This window comes from Neovison vison, chromosome 7 (genome assembly GCF_020171115.1).
Source record: "Neovison vison isolate M4711 chromosome 7, ASM_NN_V1, whole genome shotgun sequence".
Lineage (NCBI taxonomy): Eukaryota > Metazoa > Chordata > Mammalia > Carnivora > Mustelidae > Neogale > Neogale vison.
The window spans coordinates 62,746,975-62,758,827 of NC_058097.1; positions in this window are offsets into that span (position 1 = coordinate 62,746,975).

The window sequence follows — 11,853 nt, forward strand, 5'->3', positions numbered from 1 at the left end:
TGAGATGGTTGTCCAACCCTCAGATTGGGAACCAGGTGCACGGATCAAGAAACAGCGCCCATTCAGGATAGGGATCAGGGAAAAAATAGGCATTGTGACCCTCACACTGAGACCCATTCCCAACAAGCCCCCACAGGGGCTGGACCCGGAACCCACAGAACGGGACTGTCAGGCCCCTAGGCCCAGATCCTAAGCCTTGGTGGGGTTACTCAGTCACCGGAACCCAGAACCCATCTCTGGAATCCATGTTTTGACAGGAACCTTGACACGGTAAAACACAGTCTCCCCTTTCCCAGTAAGACACCAAACTCTTGGGTGCCGGTCAGAAACCCCAGATAGGCAGAAACTAACATGGGCACATGAGGACACCCATCTATTCCGTGGCCATCCTAGACACAATCCAGTCAGAAAAGCCTGCACTTCTGCATCCCAGCCTCCCGAATTTCAAATCGGAGGAGATGCCCTCAGGGTCTGCAGATCGGGCCTTCCCTCACCTTGCCCCTTACTCGTACCCGATTTTGTGTCTGAATATTTTGGTCCCAGAGCCCTGAACCACATGGCCTCCAGGATGTGGCCTCCAGAACCACAGCACATCAATGGGCCTGCTCTCTGGAGGAAACTGCCCAACTCAGTTGCCCAAACCCTCCATATTACGAGAAACCCGCAAGGCCCCTGACCTCACCCCAATTTCATAGGCCGCTCTGGAAAAAAATGCACTGTCTGACACAGCCTCAGCACTTACATCCCGGAAGACATGCAGGTCAATGGTGCTGAGTCCGAAGATTGAATCTGCCATGCTTTTGGGACCTCATCAGAACCCTAGCTTAGGTTTTCAGGCCTCTGTCCCTAGAGTCCTATTCTGGAAAACCAATATATGGTCCGACCTGTGGTCCATGAGCCATACAAGAGAACCCCTCCTTTCCCGAGAAGGAAATCATTTTTATGGGAACTGGGTCTAACCCTTAGAATAGGAGAATGAGGATGGGCCCAGGGACTCCACCAGATTCTAAGGTCCTCCTGGACACGAAGCAGCATTGGGACCCATTAGACTGAGAACTTCCATCAACAAAGATCACTTGGAACTTGGAACCAGTGACAGCGGATCAAGCCTGCCCTGTTCCTTAACTGTAATGGTAATGCGAGGTGGGCTTCCCAGGCCTCCATTCAGAGACCTGTGCTATCGAATCTTCCATATGGGGAACCTGGAGCCCTCTAAGCGGACCTCCCCTGTCCCACAGTAGGACACCTTGCTGTTTGGAGCAGCTCACAAGCTCCAGCTTGGGAAAACCTCTAAGGCTTCTTGAGAAAACCCCACCATTCGTTGGCCATCATGGATACAAACTCCAGCGTGAGCAGACATCTGACCCTTGACCATACTCAGGTGCTGGAAATCTCAAAACAACCGCTGTACATTGGAACGGCCATGTGCTCGCCACTGAGCTTAACCATAGCTTGTGTTCTCAGGCTTCTGTCCTCACAGTCCTCGACTTCAAGCCCTCCATATTGGGAATTCTGGAGCAACAGCAAAACCTACTGCCTGACCACCAGAAAGAAGAAGTGCCCTATGGGTCTGCACAGAAACCCCCACATGAGGATCCAGTTGCACAGCTCTCAACGGCACCCCAATATCATAGGCAGCCCTCTGCCCGAATGCTCTGTCTGACACAGCTCTAGCCCCGACCTCCGGTCAGCCACCCAGACAGCGGGCCCCATATCCGGCAGGTGGGTCCTGCTTTGGCCCGAGGCCGTCATCTTGAAGCAACCTGGGTAATCAGGTACCTGTCCCAGAACTTAGCTCAAATTCCTGCCCATGGGGGACCCTGAAGCAGAAATTAGTACTACTCCTGCCCCATGGCAAGAAAACTGAAAGTTGAGATGACAGTCCCACCCTCAGAATGGGAGACAGGTGCATGGCCCATGAGACCACGCCCACTCAAGATGGGCAGCTGGGCACAAACAGGCATTGTGACCTTCACCCTAAGACCCTTTCCAACAACCCCCTCGTGAGCTGGACCAGGAGCCCACAGAGCGGGCCTGTCATGCTCCTAGTCCGAAATCCTAAGCCTTGGTGGGGTTATCCAGGTGCCCGGACCCAGAACCTATCTCTGGAATGCCTGTTTGGATGGGACCCCTGTGATGGAAAACCGTGCTCTCCCCTTCCCCCAGAAAGACACCAAACTCTGGGATGCTGGGCAGAATCCCCAGAGAGGTAGAATCTCCCATGGACTCATGAGGTCACCCCTCCATTCCATGGCCATCCTAGGCACACAATCCAGACAGAAAAGCCTAAGCTCCTGCCTCCCAGCCTTCCGAATTTCAAATCTTGAGAAGCTGCCCTCAGGTTCTGCAGATCGGGCCTGCTATCACCTCCCCCCTAATCTTACCCAAGTTTGTGTCTGAAGATTTTGGTCCCATAGTCCTGACCCACATACACTCCAGGATGGGGTCTCCAGAACCACATCACATCACTGGGTCTGCTCTTCCAAGGAAACTCTGCCCGTCTCAGTTTCCCAAGACCTCCAGATTAGCAGAAACCTGCAAGGCCCCTAAGCCCAACACAATTCCATAGGCCACTCCGGAAAAATGCACAGTCTGACAGAGCCTCAGAACATACCTACAAGAAGACATGCAGGTCAATGGGAAAGGATGAATGCCCTAAGACCGTGGTGGGTCCAAGGTGTTGGGTGAGCAGCCAGCTGTCTCGGTGTCTGTCAGGAAATCTGGGCTCAGGCTATGTAAGACAGAACATTAGTGGTTAGGGTAGTCTATGCAATTGGGGTGTTGCCGAGGGCCGAACAAGTTGATCATCCTTTTGGGTTAATGAGCAAGGCCATAGACAACGTATTTCTTCTAGTGGGCAGGCAGAGTTCTTCGTTTTGGCCCCAGTATTCCCAATCCGGAGGGCTTGTGGGCCAGGAGTGTGAGGACGGAAGTCTGAAAAGTCAAGCTAAGGTGATGTTTTGGGCCAAGGACATGGAAGGCGCACTCTGCAGAGGCTGAATCTCCTGCATCTGAAGTCAGGGTGAGGATCAAACATTGGCTGCGGCTGGGGTTTGTATCTATGATGGCCCCTTCATGAAGCGGGGGCCTCATGAGGCTAAGGAGGTTTTCCCACGCTGAGTTTGTGAGTTGCTCCAAACCACATGGTTTTCTTCTGCAGGACAGTGAGTCGGGTTGGATGACTCCAGGATGTCCTATATGGAAGGATGGATAGCGGGGTTCAAAGGATGGATGCCTGTACAGCATACCTCACATTCCCATTGGCTCTTTGTGACAAGACACGTTTAATCTGCTGGCTCTGGGGAAAGCTACCCAGGGGGCTGTGTTGAAACGAAATCTCCTGAGGATGGGTCATAATGGGGGTTTGTGTCCATGGAGACCTTGGAATGTGCTGGTGGCTCAGGGGCCCTGCAGAAATGGCCTACCTGAAGGGTTTGATAGAGCTCCAATAAGAAATCTCCCCATGTGGGAAAGAGAGAGGTTCTGTTTGGAGCCTTAGCAAAGCCCCAGATTCTGGTTTTCTAAACCAGTCCTCTGAGGAAAGACACCTGTAATCCAAAGCTAGGTTCAGATTAGGGCCTAGGGGCCTGTCCGTTTCAATCATGTCTCTGGGGACACTGTCTGAGTGTCTAAGTGGAGATAGTTGCTCAGCTGGTGTCAGAGTGCCCCTCTTAGTCCAGGGCAGCTTACACTATCAGGATGGCCTTGGGGGCCTTGGAGATTTCTCAAAATCTGTAGGGTTGTGGCCAATGGATTGGGCAGAGTTTCCTTGGAGAGGACAGGCATAGTCCTTCGGTGTGGCTCCATAGGCCCTAGCCTGGAAGGTGTGTGAGTCTGTGCTGTGAGCACAGAAGTCTGAAAACAGAAACTCGGGGTAGGTGTGGCACCGAGGGTATGGTAGGCTGGATCTACAGACCATGAGGGGAGCTCCTCGGCTATTGACAGAAGGGCAAGTGGAAGGCGGTCCCTCAGGCTTTTGTCTCTGGATGTTGTGTCCAGCATAGCCGTGGATTGTAGGGTGGCCTCAGTGGCTATGGACGAGTCTCCCTCTCTGGGGATTTGGCCCAGCTCCCAAGAGTTTGGGGTCATTTTGTAGGAAACGTGGAGTCCTATTTTCTGGCTCAGGTGTCTCTCCAAAAGAGGGATATCAGAGCAGAGCCCCAGGTAGAGGCAACTGGAAAACTCGAACTCTGGTGAGGATTGGGAACACAGGGACTTTGCAAGCCCCATATGTGGGCTCTTGGTCCAGGCTCTGAGAGGCCTTACTTCGACAAGGGGCTCATGCTGACGGTCACAATGCAAGTTTGTGCCCAAGGAGGCACTCAAGTTTGGGCGTGGCCTCAGGAGCTTTGAAGGTTTCTCCTATGCTGTAGGTGTGACTCCATGCCAACAGCAAGCTTTACAGCCATGGGGAAGGAGGAGTTCTGATTTGTGCTTCAGGTACCCACCTGTGCGGGGATTTGATATAATGTCTAGGTTCAGATGTCTGAAAACCGAGGTTGGGAATACATGATGGCATAAGGCCATGGGGTGTCCGATGTGCTGGGTGTGAGGCCAGCTGTCTCCTTGTCTGTCAGGACGTCTGGCCTCAGGCCGTGTCAGACAGAGCTTTAGTGTCCAGGGCAGCATATCCAATTGGGTTGCGGTCGAGGCCCGAGCAGGTCGATCTTCATTTGGTGTTTCTGGAGATCCCCATAGGGCAACACAGAGGGCTGCATTGTGGTACCAGAATTCCCAGACTGGAGGGCTTGTTTGCCAGGAGTGTGAGGAAGGAAATCTGAAAATACAAGCTATCGTGAGGTTTGGGGCCAAGGGCACGGCAGGCCGACTCTACAGAGGCTGAATCGAGGTCTCCTGCATCTGAGGTCAGGGCAAGTATCAGACGTTGCCTCAGGCTGCAGTTTGTGTCCACGATGGCCCCTGCCTGAAGGGGGTGGGGCCGTCATTAGGCCAGAGACGATTCCCTATGCTGGGAGTTGTGAGCTGCTCCAAACCTCAAGGTTTCCTTCTGCAGGACAGTCGAGTCCTATTGGATGGTCCCAGGGTGCCCTATACAGAAAGACTCGAAAGCAGGGGTCTAATCATGGATGCCTGGAAACGCCACCCCACATTCCCATTGACTGATCGGGATAAGGCAGGCTCAATCTGCGGGCTCTTGGGCGAACTACCCAGAGGTCAGAGTTGTTGGACACTCCTAAGGACGGGTCATAAGTGGGTTGGTGGCCATGGAGACCTTGGAATGCGGTGGTGGCTCAGGGTCTTTGCAGGATTCTCCAACCCGAAGGGTTTGACTCAGCTCCAACAAGGAAGCTTCCCATGTGGAGACGACAGGTATTCTGTTCGGTGCCTCAGGAAAGCCCCATATGCTGGTCTTCGAACCCAGGCCTCTGAGGAGTGACATCTGGAAACCAAATCAAGAGTTCATATTAGGGCCTAGGGGCCTGTTCGGCTCAATCTTCTGTCTCTGTGGACATCTGTATGCCTGCCTGTGTGGAAGTAATTGCTCAGCTTGTTTCAGAATGCCCCTGTGTGTCCAGGGCGGCTTCCAGTAGTGCGATGTCCTCGGGACCTTTAGGTTTCTCCTATTCTGTAGTGTTGTGGCCAATGGAATGGGTACAGTTTCCTAGAAGAGAGCAGGCACAGTCCTGTGGTGTGGCTCCAGAGGCAGTCACATTCACTCCTGGGCAGTCAGTGGAGATAACGTCTAGGTTCTAAAGCCTGAAAACCGAGTTTGGGTAGAGATGATGACCTAAAGCCATTGTGCATACAATGGGCTCAGTGTACGGCCAGCTTCTGGGTGTCAGACGGGATGGCTGAGCTCAGGTTGTGTCAGACAGGGCTTTAGTGCACAGGCTAGACTGTATAATTGGGGTACGGGCGAGTGGCATGCAGGTTGTTCCTCATTTGGCGTTTCTGATTATCCATATAGGGCAACGTTTTTCTTCTGGAGGGCAGGCAGAGTACTGCATTGTGTCTCCAGAATCACCAAACTGGAGGGCTTGTGGCCAGGATTGTGAGGACGGAAGTCTGAGAACACAAGCTAAGCTTAGGTTTCGGTGCGAGGACATGGCAGGCACACTCTGCAGAGCTGAGTCGAGATCTCATGTATCTGAAGTCAGGGTGAGGATCAGACGTTGGCTCAGACTGGAGTTTCTGTCCATGATGGCCCATTCTTGAAGGTGGGGGGGCATCACGAGGCCATTAGGTTTTCCCATCATGGGAGTGTGTGATGCCCCAAACTGCAAGGATTCGTTCTGTGGGACAGTTGAGACCTGCTGAATGGATCCATGACATCCTATAAGGAAGTTCTCCAGAGCAGGGTTCTAAGGATGGATGCCTGGGCAGCCCTCACATTCCAATTGTGTCCTAGCAACAATGCAGGTTTGATCTGCTGGCTCTGGGGGAGCAACCAAGGGGGTTGAGTTGAAATGGGCTCATGTGAAGATGGGTCATAATGTGGGTTTATGTCCATTGAGATACTGGAATGGGGCGGTGGCTCCGGGGACCTGAAGGTTTCTCCTAACTGGAGCTTTTCACAAAGCTCCAAAGAGCAAGTTGCCCATGTGGAGATGAGATTTGTTCTGATTAGTACCTCTGGAAACCCCCATATGCTAGTATTGGAAACCAGGCCTCTGAGGAGAGATGCCTGGAAACAAATGCAATGGATCCAATTAGGGCCTAGTTGCCTGTCCGTTTCAATCTTCTTCTCTGGGGATATCTGTGTACGGGTCTGAGTTGAAGTAGTTGCTCAGCTTGGGACATGTCGCCCCTGTTTGTCCTGGGACTCCTACACTATGTTGACGGCATTGGGTACTTTGGAGTTTTCTCCTAATGTCTAGGGTTGTCTCCAATGGAATGGGCAGGATTCCCTTGGAGAAGCAGGCACAGCCCTGAGATGTGGCTCCAGGGGACCCAGCCTGGAGGGTGTGTGGGCCAAGACTGTCGTACAGAAGTCTGAATCACAAACTCGCCTTATGTTTTTGGACGTAGGTATGGCAGGCCCGATCTACAGACCATGCAGAGAATTATTCGGGGTATGAACAAAGAGCGAGTGTGAGGCACTTGCTCAGGCTTATGTCTCTGGATTTTGTGTCAACGGTGGCTGTGAATGTCGGGGTGGCCTCATGGGCCATGGAAGAGTCTTTCTCTCTTGTGATTTGGCCTGATACCAAGTGATTGGGGTAATTCTGTGGATGGGAGGAATCCTTTCTGTATTTATTTACCTCAGGTGTCCCACCAAAGAAGGATTCCAGAGCAGATCCCTGAGTAGAGGTGACTAGATATCTTGACCTCTGGTTAAGATTGGGAGACTTGGGGCATGGCAAGCCCCATATGCGGCTTTTGGTCCAGCCACTAAGAGGCTTTACTTGAGGACAGGGGTCACGCTGAGGGTCACAATGTGTGTTTGTGCTGATCGCGGCCCTCAAGCATGGGCAGGGACTCATGGGCCACACTGGTTTCTCTTACAATGAACGTTGGACAACATGCCAACCACAATGTTCTGGGCAGGGGGAAAGAGTTCTGATTTCTGCATCACGTTCTCCCCTGGGAAGTGAGTTGAGATACAATCTAGGTTTTGGAAGCCTGAAGACCAAGTTTGGGAAGAGATGACGACCTAGGCCATGGAGGGTCTGATGTACTCAGGGTAGGGATAGTTGTCTGGGTTTCGGTCAGGAGGTCTGGGCTCAGGCTGTGAGAGACAGGGCTTTAGGGATGAGGCTAGACTGTATAATTGGGGTATAGTCGAGTGGCATACAAGTTGTTCCTCATTTGGCATTTCTGGGTAGTCCCATAGGGCAAAATTTTTCCTCTGGAGGGCAGGCAGAGTGCTACATTGTGGCTCCAGAATTCCCAAACTGGAGGGCTTATGGGCCAAAAGTGTGTGGACCGAAGTCTGAGAACACAAGTATGCTTAGGTTTCGGGGTGAGGGCACGGCAGGCACACTCTGCAGAGTTGAAATGAGATCTCGTGCATCAGAAGTCAGGGCGTGGATCAGACGTTGGCTCAGGTTGTAGTTTCTGTCCAGAATGGCCATTTCATGAAGGGAAGGGGGTATCATGAGGCCATGGAGGTTTTCCCACGATGGGAGTTGTGAGATGCTCCAATCTGCAAGGATTCCTTCTGCTGGACAATCGAGACCTGTTGGATAGCTCTAGGACATCCCATATGGAACGACGCCAGAGCAGCATTCTAAGGAAGGATCCCTGGAAAGCCCGCCTCACATTCCAATTGTATCCTAGCAACAAGGCGGGTTCCGTCTGCTGGCTCTGGGAGAGCAACCGAGTGGGCTGATTTGAAATGCACTCTCATGCGGATGGGTCATAATGTGGGTTTGTATCCCTGGAGACCTTGGAATGGGGCATTTCCTCAGGAAACCTGAATATTTGTTCGAACTGGAGGTTTTGACACAGCTCCAAAGGACAAGTTTCCCATGTGGAGACGAGATTTCCTCTGATTGGTAACTCAGGAAACTCCCTTATGCTGGTATTGGAAACCAGGCCTCTGTGGAGAAATACCTGGAGACAAAATCAATGGATCCAATTAGGGCCTAGCTTCCTTTCCGGTTCAATCTTCTGCTCTGGGCATATCTGTCTATGGGTCTGAGGGGAGGCAGTTGTTCAGCTTGTGACAGATCGCCCCTGTTTGTCCTGGGCGACCTACACTATTGGGATGGCCTTGGGGACTTTGGAGGTTTCTCCTAATCTGTACAGTAGTGGCCAATGGAATGGGCAGAATTCCCTTGGAGAGGGCAGGCACTGTCCTGAGTTGTGGCTCCAGGGGACCCAGCCGGGAGGGTGTGTGGGCCAGGGCTCTTGGGACTGAAGTCTGAAAACACAATCTCGGCTTAGGTTTGGGGACGTAGGATTAGATGTTGGCTCAGTTTGTAGTTTTTGTCCATGATGGCCCCATCATGAAGGTGGGGGAGCATCACAAGGCCATGGAGGTTTTCCCATGGTGGGAGAATGTGATGCTCCAAACCGCAGGGATTCATTCTGCGGGACAGTCGAGACCTGTTGGATGGATCCAGGACGTCGCATAAGGAAGTTCTCCAGAGCAGGGTTCTATCGATGGATGCGTGGGCGGCCCACCTCTCATTCCAATTGTCTCCTAGCCACAAGGCATGTTTGATCTGCTGGCTCTGGGTAGGAACCGAGGGGGCTGAGTTGAAATGGACTCTCCTGAGGATCGGTCATAATGTGGGACTGTGTCCATAGAGAACTCGGAATGGGGCAGTGGCTCTGGGGCCCTGAAGCATTCTCTTAAACCGGAGGCTTTTACACAGCTCCAAAGAGCAAGATTCCCATGTGGAGAAGAGATTAGTTCTTATTGGTGCCTGAGGAACCCCCATAAACTGGTATTGGAAACCAGGCATCTGAGGATAGATGACTGGAATCCAAAGCAATTGATCCGAATTGCGCCTAGGGGCCTGTCCGCTTCAATCTTCTCTTGGAACGTCTGTCTATGGTTCTGAGTGGAGGTCGTTGCTCAGCTTGTGTCAGATCGACCCTGTTTGTCCTGGGTGGCCTACACTAGTGGGATGATCTCAGGGATTTTGGAGGTTTCTCCTAATATGTAGGGCTGTGGCCAATGGAAGAGGCAGAATTCCCTTAGAGAGTGCAGGCACAGTCCTGAGATGTGGCCCCAGCTGTCCAGGTGACGGTCAGGAGGTCCAGGCTCAGGATGTGTCAGACAGGGCATTAGTGCCCAGGGTAGACTGTTTAATTGGGGTACAGTCAAGTGTCGTGCAGGATGATCGTCATTTGTCATTTCTGGGTAGACCCATAGGACAACATTTTTCTTCCGGAGTGCTGGCAGAGTGCTTCATTGTGGCTCTGGAATTCCCAAACGGGAAGGCGTGTGGTCCAAGAGAGTGAGGACGGAAGTCTGAGAACACAAGCTACACTTAGGTTTTGGGGTAAGGGCACGGCAGGCACAGTCTGAAGAACTGAATCGAGATCTCGTGCATTTGAAGTCAAGGCGAGGATCAGCCAATGGCTCAGGTTGGTGTCTGTCCATGATCCGCCTTCATGAAGATTGGGGGCATCAAGTGCCCATAGAAGTTTTCCCACGATGTGAGTTGTGAGATGCTCCAATCCACAAGGACTCCTTCTGCGGGACAGTCGAGAGCTGTTGGATGGCTCCAGGATGTCCCATAAGAAATGACGCCAGAGCAGTGTTCTAAGGGGGATGCCTGAAGATCCCGCCTCTCATTTCAATTGTCTCCTAGTGACAAGGCAGTTTCGATCTACTGGCTTTGGCAGAGCAACTGAGGGGGTTGAGTTGAAGTGGACTCTCCTGTGGAAGGGTCATAATGTGGGATTGTGTCCATGCAGACCTAGGAATGATGCAGTGTCTCTGGTGACCTAAAGGTTTTCTCTAAATGGAGGTTTTGACACAGCTCGATAGCACAATTTTCCCATGTGGAAATGAGATTTGTTCTGATTGGTACATCCGGAAACCCCTATATGAAGGTATTAGAATCCAGGCCTCTGAGCAGAGATGTGTGGAAACAAAAGCAGTGGATCCGATTAGGGCCTAGGTGCTTGTCCTGTTCAATCTTCTTTTCTATGAATATCTGTCTATGGGTCTAAGTGGAGGTAGTGGTTCAGCTTGTGTCAGATCGCTCCTGTTTGTCCTGGACGTCCTACACTATTGGGATAGCCTCAGGGACATTGGAGGTTACTCCTAATCTGTAGGGTTGTGTCCAAAGGAATGAGCAGAGAGGGCAGGCACAGTCCTGAGGTGTGGCTCCAGGGGCCCCAGCCTGGAGGGTGTGTGGGCCAGGACTATGGGTATAGAAGTCTGAAAAAAAATTCACCTTATGTTTGTGGACATAGGTATGGCAGGCCCAATCTACGGACCGTGAGGAGAATTTTTTGGGCTATGAACAAAGGGTGAGTGTGAGGCGCTTGCTCAGGCTTATGTCTCTGAGTTTTGTGTCAACAGTGGCCATGGAATGTCGAGGTGGCCTCATGGGCCATGGAAGAGTCTTTCTCTCTGGGGATTTGGCCCTATCCTAAGTGGTTGCGGACATTCTGTGGATGGGAGGAGTCCTTTCTGTATTTATTTACCTCAGGTATCCCAGCAAAGAGGGATTCCAGTGCAGAGCCCTGAGTAGGGGTGACTAGATATCTCGACCTCTGGTTAAGATAGGGAGCCTTGGGGCATGGCAAACCCCATATGCGTGCTCCTGGTCCAGCCCCTGAGAGGCTTTACTTGAGGACAGGGCTCACGCAGAGGGTCCCAATGTGTGTTTGTGCCCATCGCGTCCCTCAAGCATGGGCGGGTCCTCATGGGCCAGCTGGTTTCGCCTACACTGAATATTGGAAAACATTCCAACCACAAGGTTCTGGCAGGGGGGAAGAAGGAGTTCTGATTTCTGCATCACGTTCACCCGTGGGAAATGACTGGATATAAGGTATAGGTTTCTGAAGCCTGAAAACCGAGGTTGGGAAGAGATGACGACCAAAGGCCATTGCGGTTCAGATGTTCTCAGTGTATGGTCAGCCATCTGGGTGTCGTTCGGGAAGTCAGGCCTCAGGCTGTGTCAGATAGGGCATTCGTGCCCAGGCTAGATTGTATAATTGGGGTACAGTCAAGGGGCATGCAGGTTCATCCTCTTTTGGGGTTTCTAGGTAGCCCCATAGGGCAACGTTTCTCTTCTGGAGGGCAGGCAGAGTGCTGCATTGTGTCTCCAGAATTCCCAAACTGGAGGGTTTGTGGTCCAAGAGTGTGAGAATGGAAGTCTGAGAACACAAGCTAGGCTTAGGTTTTGGGGCGAGGGCACGGAAGGCACACTCTGCAGAGCTGAATCTAGAACTCATGCATCTGAAGTCAGGGCGAGGATCAGA